We start from the raw sequence: 20,999 nt of genomic DNA, 5'->3' as shown, positions 1-20,999 counted from the left end.
AAGAAAATTTCATATGAGCTTCTAACCGGTAACAAGCCTAAGGTGTCTTACTTTAGAGTGTTTGGGTGCAAATGTTTCATACTTAACAAGAAACCCAAAACCTCTAAGTTTGCACCTAAAGTTGATGAAGGTTTTCTTCTTGGTTATGGATCAAATGAGCATGCCTACCATGTCTTCAACAAAACCTCTGAGAGAGTTGAGATTGCGGTAGACGTGACATTTGATGAATCTAATGGCTCTCAACTAGAGAAAGTTGATTCAAGTGTTGTAGAAAAGGAGGATCCACCATGTGAAGCAATCAAGCAATTGGCAATTGGTGATATTAGACCACAAGAAGATGAAGCCACTTAAGTGGAGGTTCCTCAAGTTGCTGCTGCACCAATTTCTGCTGACGTACCTAATGCCACATTGCAGCAATCACCTACTGCAACTCCACAGCGTGGTAGTTCCACACTTGAGGGCGGTAGTGCCACGCCTACATAGTCAACAACAGCTGATACAACTCCAGCTCGTGGACAAAACCTACAACCCATATTTGAGCCAGATGATGATGAAGATCTAGAAGATGAATAAGAGGCCATTGAGCATCCAAGGCTAAGGCAAAAAATACAACAGGATCATCCCATTGATAACATCCTTGGGAGTCTTCGAAAGGGGGTAACAACTCATTCACATTTAGCAAACTTTTGTCAATATTACTCATTTGTTTCCCTTTTGGAGCCTCTTAAGGTAGAACAAGCACTTGGAGACTCGGATTGGGTGATGGCCATGCAAGAAGAGCTCAATAACTTTGAAAGAAACCAAGTGTGGACTTTGGTGGAATGACCCAATACCAATGACATTGGCACCAAGTGGGTCTTCTGCCATAAGCAAGATGACAATGGAGTGGTGACATGGAACAAGGCAAAGTTGGTTGCTCAAGGTTTCACTCAAGTAGAGGGCTTGGACTTTGAAGAAACATATGCACCGATGGCAAGACTTGAAGCAATTCGAGTGCTTCTAGCCTATGCCGCTCATCACAACTTCAAGCTATATCAAATGGATGTGAAGAGTGCATTTCTCAATGGCCCTATTCAAGAACTTGTCTATGTTGAGCAACCACCGGGCTTTGAAGATCACAAGTTTTCCAACCATGTCTACAAACTCCAAAAGGCGCTCTATGGGCTTAAGAAAACACCAAGAGCATGGTATGAATGCCTTAAGAAATTTTTGCTTAAACAAGGTTTTGAAATAGGCAAAGCTGATCCTACCCTTTTCACTCACAAAGTTGGCAAAGATATATTTGTGTGCTAAATATATGTTGATGACATAATATTTGGTAGTACTAATCATTCTTTTTGTGAGGAATTTAGTAGGATCATGACCAAGAGATTTGAGATGTCTATGATGGGCGAATTGAAGTTCTTCCTTGGATTTCAAATCAAGCAAGTGAAGGATGGAACTTTTATTAGCCAAATGAAGCACACCCATGATATGCTCAAGTTTGGCATGGTGAATGCCAAGCCTATCAAAACTCCCATGCCAATCAATGGACATCTAGATCTCAATGATGAAGGGAAAGCCATGCATACTAAGGTATATCGCTCCATGATCGGCTCTCTACTTTATTTATGCTCATCTAGTCCCGATATTATGCTTAGTGTGTGCATGTGCTAGATTTCAAGCTAACCCGAAAGAGGGTCACTTATTGGCCATTAAGAGAATCTTGAGATATTTAGTACACACTTGTAACCTTGGCTTGTGGTATCCTAAGGGCTCTAGGTTTGATCTACTTGGGTATTCGGATTCCGATTACACCGGTTGCAAAGTAGATCGAAAAAGCACTTTGGGGACATGTTAATTCTTTGGACGGTCCCTAGTGTCTTGGAGTTCTAAAAAGCAAAATTGTGTAGCCCTTTCCACCACCAAGGCCGAGTATGTTGCAGCCATTGCATGTTGTGCTCAACTACTTTGGATGAGACAAACCCTTCAAGATTTTGAATGTCACTTCACAAAAATCCCACTCTTGTGTGACAACAAAAATGCCATAAAGTTAGCCAATAATCCCGTAAGCCACTCAAGAACTAAACACATAGACATTCGACATCATTTCTTGACAGACCACAAAGCCAAAGGAGATATCAAAATTTGCCATGTGAGCACCGAAAAACAACTAGCCGATATCTTCACTAAGCGTCTTGATGAGTCAAGGTTTTGTCCTTTGTGTAGTGAGCTAAATATTCTTGATTCTCATAATGTGGTTTGAACTATAGCACCTTGATTGATGAACTAGCATGGATAGGAGAAATGAATTGCAAAAGTATAAAAATTGTGCTTAAAATGTTTTATCATAAGAAACAAGTGCAATATGATCATTGTTTGTATTGATTATTTGTTGCTGATCATAGTGTGCTTGAGATATGTGTCAATATCCTATATATATAGAGGTATTTAGTTAGTAGCTAAATCTTGCTGATCTAGGGAGTGTGGCTATGTTGCGCCTGCCCTGCGGCAGTGCCGCACTGTGGCAGTGCCGCGTGTGGACTGCGACAGTGCCACACTTTGAATTTTAACTAGAAATTTGGCCCATATCAGCTGTTACTGTGGGGGGCCATCTTTTCTACCTATTTTACCTGGCCCTAGGTAACCCTCTCCTCTCCTATCTCCTTGCCGCTGCCTCTCTTCTCCTTCACACGTGCACAGCCACCGCTGCTGCTCTATCCAGCCGTGCTGCCACCTCCGACATTGTCGTGGCCTACTGTTGTTCTTCTACGTCATCATCAGTAGTACCCCTAGCTTATGGATGGAGCTGATTCATCCCTTTCCTCCTCAATCCGTGTGAACCAAGATGGCATCCGGAGGTGATGATGACCAGAGGGGGAAGAGGAAGATGACAGAGCCTCGGAACAAGCAAATGCCTCGTCGTGGTCATGGTAGGACAACAGGGGGCAGCAGTAGTGCAGCAGGTAGAGATGTTGCTAGAGATAGGGGAGGAGAGATCAGATGATCCAGGAGGAGGAGAACCTGGAGAGGGCTGGCCGCACCATTCCTTCAGGTGATTTCCTAGATACTCCACCTCATCTTGAGGAGTTTGACAGGAGCTACATCAGAGAGTGTTCTGAGGATGTAGCATGAGGCGTCCTATTGACACACGTGCTCATCCCGTACTCAACTATGTGGGAAAGCTAAAGATGGTGGAGGAAGCACATGAGAACAATCCCTATGAGCAGCTAAAAGATTTAGAGATAGACTACAGGTTTTGGAATGCATCTGTGAACTTCAACTCCAAGAAATCCAAAGTTGTCAAGATGTAGTATGTTGATTGGGAGGAGATGAAGGCAAAGAATGAGCCAGAATTCAATAAGGTTATCAAGGCTTGTTAGTTGTTTGGCCTCACTGATATTATGAGCTTCAGATATAATTGGAATGAGGAAGTGCTAGACTACTTTCATGCCACTTTCTTCTATAGCATCTACACTGATGAGATTCACTAGATAACTGAGGGACGACATTATAGAGTTGATTTTGTGACTTTTAGCCAGATCCTTGGTTTTGGAGAGGAGGAGTGGGGCTTCACTTACATTCATGATGAGGCTAGAGCTAAGATCTACCACATTGCATATATGTGGATTGACAGAAGAAGTGCAGCTGGGAAGGTCAGTGGCCTGAAGAGCTATTATTACATTCTGAACAATTTGATTAGGCACACTATCAATCCCAAGGATGGAGCAGCTTCTAATCTTAATGGCCATGTCAGGAATGTGCTTGCTAGATTTGCTCCTGGAGGTGACAGGTTTAATGTCCCTTGCCTCATGTGGTGTGAGCTGAGGAATGCCATGGAGGATGGGGGAAAGGGGATACCCTATGCCCCCTATCTCATGTTTATGATTGAGAGGGTCTCTAGCTACAAATTTAAGAAAGATGGTCTTCACACCATCTACAAAATTGAGAAGACCCGAGGGGTAGGTGCTAGCAGAGCAGTGAGACGCTCTCCATCAATTGAGGATGTGCCTGAGTTGTCCTGCTCTAGACCTCGCAAGGAAAAGAAGATGGAGAAATTTGGGAAGTGGATCAAGGCCATCTTCACCACATGCACTTATGCACCGAGGACCGCATATTAGGACCCGTTGGAGAACCATGAAGCCAACTGGGAGGCTAGAGAGCGTGCAGGGCTGCCATCTCTTTCTCTAGTTCAGTCACCACTGAGGTTTGATGATCTCCCTAGTCTTTCTAAGACAGATTCAGAGGAGGAGCAGCCAAAGCTTGATCCACACACTAGTTTGAGATACACCTTACAGTACATGAGGAGGAGCACCAGGCGTGAGCGCCACATTTCGACCACTCATCACCAAGGGAGGGCGGTGGTGTCTTCTTCTTCCTTCGATGACGACAATGACGATGATGATGATGATGGTGGAGAGAAGGACGTTGCAGGTGCTAGTGGAGCTGCTGGTGGGGATGATGTTGATTGGGACACCATCCAAGAGGATGAGGAGTGAGTGTTGGTCTTTCTTCTTTTCTTCCCTTTTTGGTGCTTTATGCCAAAGGGGGATAAAATTAGAGGGGTCAACAACTTTTTCGACGCCATGGAGAGAAGGTTGTTGCAGCTAGAGTCATGTTCTTATCCGTTTAGAGTAGTCTTCGTTAGGTGAGAGTTTCAGAGTCCTTTAGAAACTCTATTTATGTAATAATGCTACTTAAGTACTTTTTATATGTGTGGGATATGGACATATATTAATCTATGATGTCGCTTGTGATACAATTGAGCTAGAATGTATATCTTTATATATATCACATGTTGTGTGGTGTCTATTCTGATCTATGCTATTACAGCAAGTGCGGTAGTGCCGCACTCTGGTGTGGCAGTGCCACACCTAACTGCAATAGCAAACCATGTTATGCATAAACTATCATTTGCATCACGTTTTACATACCTGACACAGTATGCAGCACCCCACAGGAGCATGGATGTAGGGGGAGCCCCATCACTTTCACTAAAATGTGAATCTTGGCTTCTTATGCTAATTTGAGAATTTAGTTCTCTATTCACATACTTAGGGGGAGGCTCTACACCCATGGCTCAAAAATCTCAGTATTTATTTCATATCTTTTGTAAGTTATAATTGAGTTATCATCAATCACCAAAAATAGGGACATTGAAAGTGCAATCAAGCCCTAATTATGAGTTTTGGTGATAATGACCACGCAATTAGAGAACTAATGAGATTTATTGAGATGACAAGTAGGAAATTTATATTCGAGGATGCTACACGAAATGGAGGAGCCCCCAATTACAAATGTAGGTGGCTTCAAACTCAAAGGATGTTTAAATTCTTTTATATTTTGAATTTGAGTATAGGAAAAGTTGTACTATAAAGGGGGACACAATGCTTAAGCTAATATGTGCTACCAAGTGCTCAAACAACCACATGCATCCTCAGATTCATAGCCAGGATAGTCTACACTTCACTATTACCCTTGCTGTCTTGCGTGGTGTGGCATTGTCGCACTTGAAGAGAGGCACTGCCGCATTTGAGTTGTGGCATAAGGAAGTTAGTGCCCATGCTGACTTCCCCGGATGGCTCGAGACATATTAAAAGGTCTCGCCCGACCCCAAGGTCGTGGGCTCCGTCTCGCCCGACCTCGAGGCCACGGGCTCTGTCTCACCCGACCCCTTAGGTGCGGGCTCCGTCTCGCCTGACCCCAAAGTCACGAGCTCCATCTCGCCTGACCTCAAGGCCGCGGGCTCAGTCTCGCCCGACCTCGAGGTCACGGGCTCCATTTCACCCAATCCCTTGGGTGCAGTGATTGTTGGGGGCTGGGGGTATATATACCTTTCCCCTTCCTCCCCAACAGCTATCTACCTCTTCTTCCTTACTTCAGCATGCTCAAAATAGAGAAGGAGCTCTCTCTCTCCCTCCATTGTTGACCTCAAGCCCCCAAGCAAATCCATTGATTTCTCCATCAATCCTTGAGGGAAAAGGGTCCAAGACTCGATTAGAGAGCAGCTCCATTGATTCCTCAACACAAAAGAGCACTTGGTTCATGTTTTGGCTAGCGGTTGTGTTTGTTACTCTTAGAGCTTGGCTCCTAGCTAGCTAGAGCATCGCCCGTGGAGCTTGTCAACTTATGTAGCAGCCTCGGGAGGTTTGTAACCATCTCTTGAAGTTAGTAAACTCACCCCTCATCTCAAGAGTTAAGTCTCTTGATTTGAGAATGAGGAAGGGTTGGAAAGCCCTAAGCCTTAGTGACTAGCCTCAAAAATGTAGAGATAGGCAAGCCTTGGTGGCAAGCTGAACCATGGGATAAATCATTGTGTCACTTGTGCTTGATTTACATTACTTGCATGACATATTGTGGTTGAGGTGATTTCTAGGGTTTTTAGTCGATCTACTTGTGTGTGGTGTTCCTACCACTTCTAGCTCTTGATCTATGATTCTCATAACTGCAGTAAGCTAGGAAATTTCTCTGATCTAAGTTTTCGTTCATGGATTTTGAACTGTGATTCAAAGTTGTCTGCAGGTGCGGTAGTGTCGCTGTTCTGGCCCGATAGTGTCACAGTCCGACAGTGTCGTCCTCCAAAACGGTAGTGCCACAGAGTGAATTTGATAAAAGTTTGAGTGTTTATTTTGATAGGCCTATTTACCCTCCCTCTAGGCCAAACAAAGATCCTACAATATCCACACACATGCACATCTTGATCTAAGAGTATGACATTTTTCTCCCCGGATCTTTGTTTTGACTTTACAATATATGCAATGAAAGTATGTTTTCATATTCATCCCTACCTGAGCTCCACATAAGCTTTTAGAAGTAGGCAAAAAGAAGGCAAAAATCATTAATGCCTTGGTGAGGATCCAAAAATATCACATATACAGAGAGATTTGAGAGTACTACAAATGGAGAAGGTAAGCTATGTTTTGTTTTCAAAAATTTTAAAATGTTTCTCCAATTGACTTGACTAAAGGAAGATGGTGATCTGTTTTCAGTTGTTCCATTTTTCAACTGCCTAAAGTTTCATGGTAGACACTTTGAATCTTGCAGTGCATGCATGACTGAAAATGGTTTTATGTTGATGCCTTGTCCTAAGGTTATGTCTTAAGTAATCCATCCTTTTAGCGAGGACGAGTAAAAGCCTAAGTGTGGGGAGTTTGTTGACAGTAGTTAACATTCATCATAAACCATCAATATAACTTGTATAAATGGCTAAAATGGATCACCAATGTAGACTTAGGGGTTTAAACTGATAAATTCCATGAGTTTTGGTGAATCTATGTTTTCAGCAGGATTTAATCAGAAAACCGCCAAGGAGGACCTATTCGTCAAAGAAAATTATGGAATTCCACCGCGTAATCAACGTGGGAAGACTCTAGAAGACTCTAGGAGGCTCTCCACCAAAGCAGAGTTCGTGCCCCTAACATGTGGGGCCCCAGCCCCACTTGCAGGCCGGCTGACCTGTGGGCCCCCATGTCAGCCTCCCATTGCTATGTTGGTTCTCCACCGCCTTAAGGATTGCATCTCCACCATTTATTCAAGTCGATGTGATCCAATGGCTCAGGATTGACGCTCTGGCCTATATATACCAGCCTACACCCCCCCTCCAGGGCAGATGCCTCATTTGATCCTGAGAGCTGAAAAGCCAGAAACCCTAATTCATATGTCCACCAAGATATGAGCTAGCAATCAAGAGAAGATTAGTCCTCAATAGGATCTAGTCTTGTATTAGAGTGAGAGGGAAGAGTTTGGAGGAGTCTCGGCCTATCGGTGCTCTCTCTATGGCTTGTACCCTGGCGAAATCAAGTTCTTCTTGAGCTTGCTTCTGACATTTCTCCGGTAATCGACTTCTAATTCAAGTAAGCATCTTGTTCATATTGTTCTTCAGGTTTACGACTCTCTTTGAGTACTTTAATCCTTGTAGCTCCTGGGTTAAAGTAGTATTCGAAGTGTAAGCATGGTGCTTAGACTCAGTTAATCATGGATGTACCCTATTTTTTGGATCAGTGGTAGCTCGTGAGGGTGACTCTTATAGCCTCGTTGAATCATCTGTAGTCACTAGTAGAGAACAGACCTTTGATCCTCGGCCAAAATGGGCTCTAGTCCTGGCATTTTTTGCGCCCGGGACTAGAGATACCTTTAGTCCCGGTTAGTGGCTCCAACTAGGACTAAAGGTCCCTGCCCAATGGCTACTGAGCCAGACAGAGGTGGCAGAGACCTTTAGTCCCGGTTGGAGCCACCAACCGGGACTAAAGGTAGACTTTTACTCCCGGTTGGAGCCACCAACCGGGAGTAAAGGTCTACTCCCAGGCCGTGGCTACGCTGGGGGTTGGAAAGTTACCTTTAGTCCCGGTTGGAGCCACCAACCAGGACTAAAGGTCCCCCCTTTATATCCCGGTCGTCTCCTTCTTCCTCCCCGAGCCTGAGCTCAGCACATTTTGAAGCTCACTACACTAGTGTTCTTGCTTCCTCCCTCCATTGTTCCTCCATCCATTCTTCGATTCCTCCGTCGATTTCTTCGATTCCTCCATCGATTCTTTAGTTGTAAAGGTTACCAATCTCATACTCTCATTTTTCATCATTGGCTTATCTCATATTGTTCACTATATATATATATATATTGTTTTTATGGTGTTTTTTTTATTTGTAAACAATTTGAGCTCAAAATAACTTATAGTTTGCATATTTGGATGAAGAAAGGTTAAAGTAGGTATTTAAAATTAGTATTCACTTTTTATTTCTAGCATGCATAGCACACTTCATTGTTTAGAGATATAGATAATTTTATAGTTTCTTAATTTTATTTGTTTATAAAATGAGAAATTTATAGTGTATTAAAAAATGAGTATAGAGAGTAGATGGCAACTGCTTCTGGGTCCTCAGCCTCTCATGGGTTTCCAAAGCGACTTAGGTCGGGCCTTCCTCTCATTCCATGCAGCAAGTGTCGTGATGAGACGAAGATTGTGATGGAGTACCGAGTGAAGGAGGGTCCCAACAAGGGTCGTATCTTCTACAAGTGTCCGGATCGCAATGTGAGTTATTTTATTGTATTTTATGATTATGGTTAGTTTATACCTATTTTCATGATGGTTGTGATTAAAGTTCTAATTTTTTGTTTTAATTTTAGTGGGATGGCAGTGGACGATGTTCAGGCTTCTACTGGGAGGAAGAGTATGTTGAACTCGTGCAAAAATATCTTGCACAACAAGCAGATACGGCGGCTAATGAGGCAGTGATCCAGCCGAAGAAGCCCAAAGATGTTGCACAATCGGGGGATCTGTCTGTTTTAGTTGAGATTGGTCGTGAAATCTTTGTGCTCCTGAAATGTATTTTAGCTTTAGTTCTTTTAGTGGTAATTGGGATTGTCTACATTGTAGCGATGCTTTCATAAATTTGTACCTTTTGTGGTGGCACGCATGTTGTATAAATAATTAATTATGATCTAGGTTTTAATATGGTATTTATGTCATGTAATGCAGATGAGCCGGCATTGGATGTACAATGCTGATCGCCGCTCCCAAGAGTTCATTGATGGCGTGCATTCTTTGTTACGTGCGGCCGAGGCAAACAAACGCGATGGTTTCATGTGTTGCCCATGTGCCATATGTAAGAATACGGTGGAATATCCTTGCTCAAGGACTCTTCATTCACACTTGTTCAAGTCGGGTTTCATGCCAAACTATATTTGTTGGATGAAGCACGGAGAAATCGGCGTTGTAATGGAACAAGGTGAAGAAGAACAATGGGACGACAATGATATTATTCCCGATGGTGCGTGCTTCAATGATACTGCAATGGGAGAAGCTGAAGAAGAGGTAGCCGCAGAAGATGAGCCTACTGATGATCTTTGTCAGGTCATTCGTGACGCACAAAGAGAATGTGAAAGTGAAGGAGAAGATCAAGTTCGAGTGGATGCTAGAAGATCACAAGAAATTGCTGTACCCAACTTGTGATGCAGGGCAGAAAAAGTTGGGAACCACACTAGAATTACTGCAATGGAAGGAAAAGAATGGTGTATCTGACAAGGGATTTGGAGAGTTACTAAAAATCCAAAAGAAGATGCTTCCGAAGGACAATGAATTGCCCGCCACTACCTACGAAGCAAAACAAGTTATTTGTCCTATGGGGCTAGAAATCGAGAAGATACATGCATGTCCTAATGACTGCATCCTCTACCATGGCAAAGAGTTACGAGAAATTGGATGCATGCCCGGTATGCCATGCATCGCGGTATAAGATCAGGCGAGATGACCCTGGTGATGTTGAGGGCGAACGTCCATGGAAGAAAATCCCTGCCAAGGTTATATGGTATGCTCCTATAATACCACGCTTGAAACGTCTGTTCAGAAACAAAGAACATGCAAAATTGTTGTGGTGGCACAAAGAAGACCGTAAGGTAGACAATATGTTGAGACACCCTACTGATGGGTCCCAGTGGAGAGCAATCGACAGAGAATTCATGGAGTTTGCAAATGACACAAGAAACTTAAGGTTTGCTTTAAGTACAGATGGTATCAATCCTTTTGGAGAGCAGAACAGTAGTCATAGCACTTGGCCTATTACTCTAAGTATCTACAACCTTCCTCCTTGGTTATGCATGAAGCGGAAGTTCATTATGATGCCTGTGATCATCCAAGGCCCGAAGCAACCTGGCAATGACATCGATGTGTACCTGAGACCACTTATTGACTAACTTCTCATTTTGTAGAATAAAGAAGGTGTACGTGTGTGGGATGAGTACAAACAGGAACACTTTGATCTGCGAGCATTGTTGTTCGTAACAATCAATGATTGGCCTACTCTAATTAATCTTTCAGGATAGTCAAACAAGGGATATAATGCATGCACACACTGCTTCGGTGATATTAGAGGTGTATTCTTGAAAAAATGTCGAAAGGTCATGTACCTTGGCCATCGTTGATTTCTTCCTGCAAATCACCCCATAAGAAAGAAAGGCAAGCATTTTAAAGGGAAGGCAGACCACCTGACCAAGCCTCGCAACCGAACCGGTGAGGATGTACTCGATATGGTCAATGATGTGAAAGTCGTCTTTGGAAAAGGACATGGCAGCCAACCTGTTCCGAACGACGCTAACAGTCACACACCCATGTGGAAGAAGAAGTCCATATTTTGGGAGCTACCCTATTGGCAAGTCCTAGAGGTCCACAGCTCGATTGACATGATGCACCTGACGAAGAATCTTTGTGTGAACCTGCTAGGCTTCATGGGTGTGTATGGAAACCCTAAGGACACATTTGAAGCACAACAGGACCTGCGTTGTTTGAGAGAAAGAGACAACCTGCATCCAGAGAAGACAGATAATGGACGTCATTACTTACGTCCTGCCAGCTACACTCTAAGCAAAGAGGAGAAGGAAATCATGTTTGAATGCTTAAACAACATCAAGGTACCATCTGGATTCTCCTCGAATATAAAGGGTATTATAAATGTGCTAGAGAAGAAATTCTGTAACTTAAAATCCCATGACTGTCACATTCTCATGACGCAATTACTTCCAGTTGCATTAAGAGGAATTCTACCTCCAAATGTATGTCTAGCCACCATGAAGCTATGTGCATTCCTCAACGCAATTCCTCAGAAGGCAATTGATCCAACTGATCTAGCTAAACTACAGAATGATGTGGTTCAATGTCTCGTTAGCTTTGAGTTGGTGTTCCCTCCTTCCTTCTTTGATATCATGACACACCTCCTAGTTCACCTAGTCAAGGAGATTTTCATTCTCGGTCCTGTGTTCCTACACAACATGTTCCCCTTAGAGAGATTCATGGGAGTCCTGAAGAAATATGTTCACAACCGTGCTCGCCCAGAAGGAAGCATCGCCAAGGGCTATGGAACAGAAGAGGTCATTGAGTTCTGTGTTGACTTTATTCCCGACCTTGACTCGATTGGTGTTCCTAAATCGAGACATGAGGGGAGACTAAGCAGAAAGGGGACACTAGGGAGGAAAACATATATTGGTACGGAGGATGATTATTTCAATAAAGCGCACTACACAGTTCTACATAACTCCTCTTTGGTAGATCCGTATATTGAGACACACAAGGATCTCTTACGATCCGAGTTTCCAGGGAAGACTGAAGCTTGGATTACGTGTAAGCACATGGAAACTTTCGGCGGTTGGTTGCAAAAAAAATGTCAAGGTGATGAGAGGATCCATGAGCAACTGTATTTATTGGCTATGCAACCATCATGGCATATCGTCACATACAAAGGGTACGAGATAAATGGAAACATATTCTACACAGTAGCCCAAGATAAAAGGAGTACCAACCAAAATAGTGGTGTCCGCATAGATGCCACAGACCCGAATGGGAATAAGCAGACATATTATGGCCGCATAGATGAAATATAGGAAATAGAATATGCACCTACTTTGAAGACCCCATTGTTTAAGTGCTAATGGGTCAAGGTGACTGGAGGCGGGGTAATAGTAGACAACGAGTATGGAATGACAACAGTAGACCTTAGTAATATTGGGTACAAAGACGAACCATTCGTCCTTGCCAAGGATGTGAATCAGGTGTTCTATGTCAATGATATGTCTACCAAACCAAAAAGAGGGAAAAACGATAATGACTCAACCAAAGAGCCAAAGCGCCACATAGTTCTTTCAGGGAAAAGAGTCATCGTGGGAATTGAGGACAAGTCGGATATGTCAGAAGATTATGAAAAGGATGACCGAATTTCGCCCTTCAAAGTAAACAAAGACCCTAGCATCTTGGTAAATGATGAGGGCACTCCATGGTTACGACGCGATCATAACCAAGGGACATACGTAAAGAAGAAGTTCACTGCTGTGCCCACTTGATGATATAGTGATTTAATGTAGTGTGTTTGAGATATTATGTAATAATTGTGAATTCAGATGTTTATTATGTTGTGTTTCAAATTAAATCAAAGTTTGATTTGGTGGGATTTCTCTATCGAAAAGTTAAATTAGGATATTGAGTGATGAAAAATTAAAATATTAATGTTAAAATGATGTGAAAACAAATTTCCTATCCAAAACCAATAGTTTTAATAATTTTAATTAAACACTACATTTTTGCATTAATGAAATAATAAATATTAGTTACATTATGTTTTATAATTATAACAAAAAATAAAAAAAGTTAGGTTATAGATTTTTCCTATGTGCAATAAAGAAAAAGAAAATCTATATTTTTAACAAAATAATTTTATGCCTTTTATTTAATTTACTATGTATTTAACAAGACTATTGCATTTCTATTAAAAAAATTTGCTCAAAACAGGCGGGAAACGAAAGTGCAGCCCACCTTTACTCCCGGGTGGGAAGCCCACCCGGGAGTAAAGGTGGGCTGCAGTTTCGTGGCCCGCCAAAAAACCTTTGCTCCCGGTGCGTGTTACCAACCGGGAGTAAAGGTATACCTTACCTTTACTACCGGTTGGTAACACGCACCGGGAGTAAAGGTCTTTTTGTCCCAGCTGGTGGCTGGCACTGGGAGTAAATCTCCCTGGTATATAAGCGCCAGTGCCTGGCGCAGATCGATCCCCTCCTCTTCTTCCTCGTCGAACACCGCCACCCTTTCTCTCTTCTTCCTCGTGCCGCCGCCGATTCGTCTTCCCCTGCTGGCACTGCCGCACGCCTGTCGCTGCCGCACGCCGGTCGCCACCCCACCTCGAACACCGATGCTGCCGCACACCGGTCGCCACCCCGCCCGACGCCGGTCGCCCGGCTCCCGCGCATCAGCCCGCCGCCACGACACCGGAGCCCATGCCTCGCCTTGTGCGGCCGCTGAGGCCTCTCCGGTCGCCCCCAACACCGGAGAGCCGGCCAGCCCGCGACACCGGAGCCCGCCCCGCCTCGCCTCGCGCAGTACCTCGGCTAGCTGGCCACCTCACCTCAGTCGCCTCGCGCGTGCGGCCGTCGACGCTGCGCCACCGGTCTTCCTCATCACCGTGCCCCCAACACCGGCCAACCTCACGTCGTCGTCATCAGCAGAGACCGCAGTGTGCGTGCCCCCGACGCCTGTCGCCACCGCGCCGACACGGCCCGGCCCGCTCTGCTGCGCCGACCACCGCCCCGGCCCACTCTGCGCCAATGTCGAGACCACGGCCCTCGTCTTGTCGTACGTCCTTGTCCTCGATCGCGGTCCATATGTTTTCATCATTTGTATTCATATGCATGTATATATATGTCGCGGAGCACCGCCGCCCTCGTTCACCCATGCGTTTCTATGTATATGGCGGAGCACCGCCGCCCTCGTATGCCCTAGGGTTTAGGGTTTATACGGCGGAGCACCGCCGCCCTCGTTCGCCCTAGGGTTTAGGGTTTATACGGCGGAGCACCACCGCCCTCGTTCGCCCTAGGGTTTAGGGTTTATATGGCGGAGCACCGCCGCCCTCGTTCACCCTAGGGTTTAGGGTTTATACGATGGAGCACCGCCGCCCTCGTTCACCCATGTGTACAAACATATATACGGCGGAGCAGAGCACCGCCACTCTCGTCACACCGCCCTATCTCGCGGCCTAGTCGATCAACATTTGTATTATCATTATCATTAACGCTAAACAATCACACTAGGGCGAATTGCGTTGGTGACTAGGGCGAACCGCGTTGTTGATGTCACCGACGTGGTTCGCCCTAGTCACCGACGTAATTCGCCCTCGGCCGTTTATGTATAGCCCTAATTCACCCTAGTACCGACCCAGTTCGCCCTAGTGTGGCGAATTGCGTCCGTGACCGAGGGGCAAGATTTAATAATGCATATTGTTCATAGATTTTACGCATGTAAGCAAAGATTTGATGTACTATATATTGGTTTTGTTTTTTGAAGCTAGATGGCCGACCCGAGAAACATGGATGAGGAGGAGTTGATGATGAATTTGATCAACACTGGCACTCAAGTTGCCGGTGATGATGGTGCTAAAAATAACATGCAAGGGGATGCAGATGACGGGAGTTAGTACTTAACTCTTGAACAAAATGAGCAACAAGATATTGGCCAGGTATATATTTTTTATTATTAGATATATATATTATCATATGTCTTATGTGTGCTCATGACATTAAAAATAATGTTTATGTTTTGTAGCCCTCTGGATCAACATCAACAACTACAACGAAGAGTAAAAATGTTCGAGGTCCCAAAAAGCCATTGGAGGGCCGTTTCATCATCTCAGAGTTCAATGTGGATACAGGCGAACCGAGGGGGCCAAATAAAACGAAATTCGTGCACCACTGTGGTTACCTTGTAAGGGACTGGCTCCTGATCAGTACTCACGAATGGAAGAAGAAGACCAATGCTCCTCATATCAGTTTTGTCTCTGATCATGACAAGACGTTAATTTGGAATGATGTCTTGGAACATTTCACGCTCCAAACAGATGGTTATGATGATATAATAGATGGTGATGAATTTAAGGAGCGAGTTAGGGATTAGGCAATGAAGAAGATGGCCACCCAGTTTCAAACTTGGAAGAAACACCTATACACGACGTATGTCAAGAAGAACATAGCACCAGATTTCACTGTCCTAGACCCGATCTCAAAGCAGAGGCCCTATTGGGATGAGTTTGTACAGTACAAGATGTCAGAAGAGGGTGTGAGTCAGGTGATAAAGAACCAACATAATGCCCAACAGAAGACATACCACCATAACTTGGGATCAGGTGGCTACCCGACCGCCATTAAGAAGTGGAACAAAATGGAAGCAGACCTTCTTGCCAAGGGTATCACACCAGAATCACTCGAGTGGGGAGAGCGTGCAAAGAATTGGTTTTTTACTCATGGGGGAACACTAGACCAGGAGACAGGGAATTGCGTTTATGGCGCAAGACTGCAAGAAGCAGCAGAAAGATTGTTTTATACTCAAAGAGCTACTGCTAGTGGTGCATTCAGGCCCAACAGAGAGAAGGATGAACTGACATACGCCATCGGGACTATTGAACACGGTGGCCGAACTAGAGGCAAAGGAAGTGTCTCGTGGGACCATGGATTCCCTCAGGACAGACCTTCCTATAGAAGCTGCCAGAGAAAGAAGGAAGAAGAGGCACAGCGGCTCCAGAGGTTGGAGGAAGCGGTGCGTGAAGCACAGGAGCGGGAAAAAAACCTTGAAGCGAGAATGCAGGAGGAAATCAGAAGGCAAGTGCAAATAGCAGTGAGTGCAAGCAAGCAGGCATCAGAGCCAAGAAGCAAGCAGGCATCAGTGAGTGCTCAGTTGAAAAGCAGCTGTGCTTCCACGGAGGTACCAAATCAAGGGGACACAGGACTACGCTTCCCTGTGGATGACGTCACTGAACCTTGTACATCGTGTGAGCTACACATTCCAAAGGGGAATTCCACAATCAATGTGGCTATCAGTCTTGTTAATCCTATCGACCGAACCAAGACACCAAGGATTCATGGGAATATAATCCAAGAAGGATATGCTACCATCTCGGTAGATAAAGCTAAAAAAGGTTTTAGTGATTTACCTCTTGACATTCCTGGAGGTGATGGCGAGAAGCCTCTAGGAGAAGCAGAGAAGACATTCATTCTATGGCGCAAGCGCTACATCATCATTCCCGGGATGTCGCCTCCACCTCCTCCTGAACTACCTCACCATAGGTGCGGATGAAAACACTACATCATTAATTTATATTGGCTTAAATAATTTACAATCTACTCATAATAATATGTCATTCCTTTTTTTGTAGCAGATCCTCCCCCAACCTAAGTCCAATTATTCAATCGCCAGATCATCATAGTGCTCTGTATGATGACAATGTGTTGGAAGGCGAGGCTGCATCCACACCATCTCCAAGGAGGTCTCCAACGCCGCAGCCGCCACCTCCAAGGAGGTCTCCAACGCCGCTGCCACCACCTCCAAGGAGGTCTCCAACGCCTCCCCCGCCCCCGCCTACCAAGAAGCCAAGTACTAGCAAGAGGCCAGCCCCGCAAACGAAGAACCAGCCCCCGCCGGCAAAGAAAGCCACCGTGAAACCAAGGGCTATTCCCAAAATAATATCTGAAGAGAAGGAAGAAGTAACTGATGCATATAAAAAAGTTATGTTCAGATTCTATGACACTTAAAAAGGATCAAGAAGCAAGGAGAAACCCGGAGAAACTATACTTCTTCGTAGCTCTAGATATTCTAAGAAAAAAGGTGGCTTCTTACCAGCAACAACAGCGGGAATCTCGTAAGCCGTCCAAAGCAACGTTAACGGACTATGACCGCACTCTCACCAAGTCAATTGAGGTGGCACAGAAAAAGAAGCGGGCAGGGAAAGGAGTTGCACAACTCGGACAACAATCACACCAATCAGTTCTCCCGCTAGTTGTTGGTAATGAATATGGTTCGAATTTAGGATTAATGCATCAGGCAAACATACCTCCGGATGTCGATTTGGATCACCTTGGTGAATTTATTGAAGAGACTGGTCTCGACCTTTACCATATGTTTGGTGATGGAAACATTGAGAGTGTGGCGGAGGTTGATATTTGGAAGAAAAAAATTATACTAGGCCAGAGTCTATACAACCCTCAAGCCTTAGGTGATCTAGGGACGCAAATGTACCTGCTAAACAAGTGGTACATGCAGGCGTCTACCGGTGGTGACTTCTGCGTTGGTGTCAGAATTAGAGACGAACATTGGTTCCATGGCGATGATGTTATGTATGTTGACTTTGCAGAATTTCATCAACTATACCACCTGACCTCTCTGGACAAAGTTATCATTAGCTGCTATTGCCTGTAAGTAATAATTCTTTCGATCTATTATTAAACTCATCATATGTGTGTATATGCATATAAATTATCCTAACAAGTACTATATATATGCAGATTTACAATGACAGAGCGTAGAAAGAAAGGCTGCAATGAAATTGGTTTTGTTGATCCTCATATAGTATTCAAAGACCCAGTTACTCCAAAGCCTAATTGGAAGTCTGAGTCAGAGAGTAACCTCATGAACTTCTTAGTGAACCAACGCCACAAGAAGGATATACTCTTCCCCTACAACTTCAAGTGAGTGTTAATAATGTCGATCATCCTTAATGGCTCATATGTTGATTCTAGTTAATTAATGAGTGTTATGCGTTATATCCTATAAACACATGCAGCAATTACTGGATATTGATGGACATTGATCTGGTGAAAAGTCACTTGATAATCTATGACTCGATGAGAAAACCACAACAAGACTACCAAGATATGATAGATATTATCCAGAGGTAATTTCGGTATCTCTAGCAACTATATATACACACAAACATATGATGATTAACTATATCTGATGACGTGGCAAATTTTTTATTGGACAGTGTTTGGAAAACCTTTATTGAGAAGCAACACATGGGAAAATGCAAAGCGCCACTGAATGTAATCCCTTTGAAAGTAAGTCCCCTAAATCGCATCATCTTTATTAATTAAACATATAGCTTTCACCGGATCACCAGATTGGGTGACAAATCTTTTTCTCGTAAAGTGGTGTCTGAGGCAGGAACAGGGGAACAACTATTGTGGTTACTATGTTTACGAGTTTATCAAGCAGATCTCCCAAAAAACTCCTACAGAGAGACTCAAAGTACGTTAAAAATACACTATATATTCATTTAATTATTATTATTGATTGTGTTACTATGTCTTTATATATATATATATGTATGTACATATATTAATTTATTTTTCTTTAATTCAAACCTGTAGGCTCGATGGTTGGAGGAAAAGGTCATACGGCAAGACCAGTTCAAAGCAATTCAAGAGTCTATAGCCGGATTTTTTAATGACCAGGTCATCGATTCCAAGGGCGAGTTCTACTTTGACCCAACACTGCCATGGAAGCCAAGCTAGAGGATGAGAGGAAACTTGTTATATCACAACAACTGTAATGTAATCTTTTGTAATATATACACATGAAATAATATAATGTAAAATACACATATGCATGCATGCATGTAAATATATATATGATGCATGCATGCATATATATATATATATATATATATATATATATATATATATATATATATATATATATATATATATATAGTTCTATGCTTGAATTGTGTCATTTAATACGTTCATTGTGCTTGAACTGAAACATACTATACGCGCGTATAAATATATTATTAGCAGCGTACAATACGACTTCGAAAACCTATTTTGAAAAGAAAACAAAAAAATGAAAAGAAAAGAAAAAAGAAAAAAAATAACATTTAGTCCCGGTTGGTATTACCGACCGGGACTAAAGGGTGCCGGCCTCGTGGCATGTTAGGAGGCACCTTTAGTCCCGGTTGGTGTTACCCACCGGGACTAAAGGTCCCCCTTTAGTCCCGGTTCCTGACCCGGGACTAAAGGACCCCCTTTAGTCCCGGATGCTTGCTCTCGGGTGGGGAACCGGGACTAGAGGGGGTTCCCCACCGGGAGTAAAGCTCTATTCTCTACCACTGAGTCCACCTTCCGTTAGTAGGCCTAATAGGACATTGTTGCTATAGGAAACATATTCTGCATGTGTTTTCTTTAGTAATATCACCAGAATTGAACAATAGAAGATAAAACTTACCGAACTTAGAACTAGAAGACCTTAGCAGTCTCCTCTATGCTCCTATTATCTAGCCTTGATTGTGAAGTTGGGATAAGTTAGATTTGGTTATTCTCACACACGTTTCCTCGAGTTCGATATAAAACTGAGTACTCCCGGTGAAGTACTACATCGGTATAATATCCGTGCGCATGTGGATTATTCTGTGTGCATTAATTTATACCAACATTAACTTACTTTTTTTTACCAACACTAATGTATGTATACTGCAATCCATATCTACTCTATCTACTACCACTACCACTACCACTACTAAGGTTGTGTCCCTGCAAGGCGAGGAGCCAGATTTCGGTGGACCATTCATGTAGGTGCCACGCGCCCTTCACCATGCCCAGTGAGGCAAGGCGAGTGTGCGTGTGTGGGATTTCTTTCTCCTCCTCACACTAGACTTGAGAAAGTGGAGAGGGCTTCTATATTTAAGCATGGCTACCTCCACATCCACGAGTAAGGTGGGACTAAAGGATTCACACTTCCACTCTTTGTACACATAAATGGGCCTTTAAATTTTCTCTAGGAGTTTCAGAATTTCTTATTTGGGTCAAGCCATATATTCTAACAATGGACGCTTGTTCAATTGCCAAAATATATTCGGGCATGGTATTCCCAGTTGTCTTACCGCCAGTGTGAAAAGAAGTGCATGGCATGCAGACAGCCTCTCAGAAAGTAGAAGCATGCACACAAGTAACTATTCCCGTGACACACTTAAACAAATTTAGTACTCTTTTAATCTCAAAATATAAGGCGCACTGTATTTCAAAATTTTAATTTTTGTCCTCTTTGACCAAGGATAATCTTTGTATATACTATAATCTACATCTGTCGTAGAATCGGTTTGTTCATGGAGCACAAATAAAGAGAGGGGGGTGCCCTACTGCCCCTCCTAGCCTCCATCCTCTCCGAGATCCCGCGTGGGATGCCACATTATCGTGCCGCACCTCTCCCCATCCACATCGTCTCTCTCCGAGCAAGTGCTGGGATGGACGTGTTCCACGGCTGTCATTGTCAATGTCAAGAATATATGGTTACTATTATCCTACAATAACGTGCAGTTGTAGAACAAGGGTTGACCACGGTGGCGGTACTATGCTTGTTCCTTATTTCAGTTGTACAATAAGCATGTAATAGATGCGACTGTGTACGTCAAGAGCATTTGCAGGACAGGTCAAGCGTGTAGTTTAGGCCTGATGTTCTGTTTTACTTGTGCAATCAACAAAAAATAGAATAGTAAGATGGCCAAATGTGATAGAGGGTGCACGTTGATCACTAGAGGCAGAGATTTGTTTTGCTAGAAGTCGGCAGCGGTGCAGGTTCATTAGTTTGATGATATAGATCAGTTGCACAGGATTCCCAAGGGAAATATAATGGTAAAGCTAGCAAGCAGTACAACATACATTATTTTTAGAACATGCTTATGGACACCCTAGAAAAGCGTCCGACGGGTTGGACGGGAGTACTGTTGTA

Source organism: Miscanthus floridulus, chromosome 15, assembly GCF_019320115.1.
Source record: "Miscanthus floridulus cultivar M001 chromosome 15, ASM1932011v1, whole genome shotgun sequence".
Lineage (NCBI taxonomy): Eukaryota > Viridiplantae > Streptophyta > Magnoliopsida > Poales > Poaceae > Miscanthus > Miscanthus floridulus.
Note: the sequence above shows the minus strand (reverse complement) of the source record.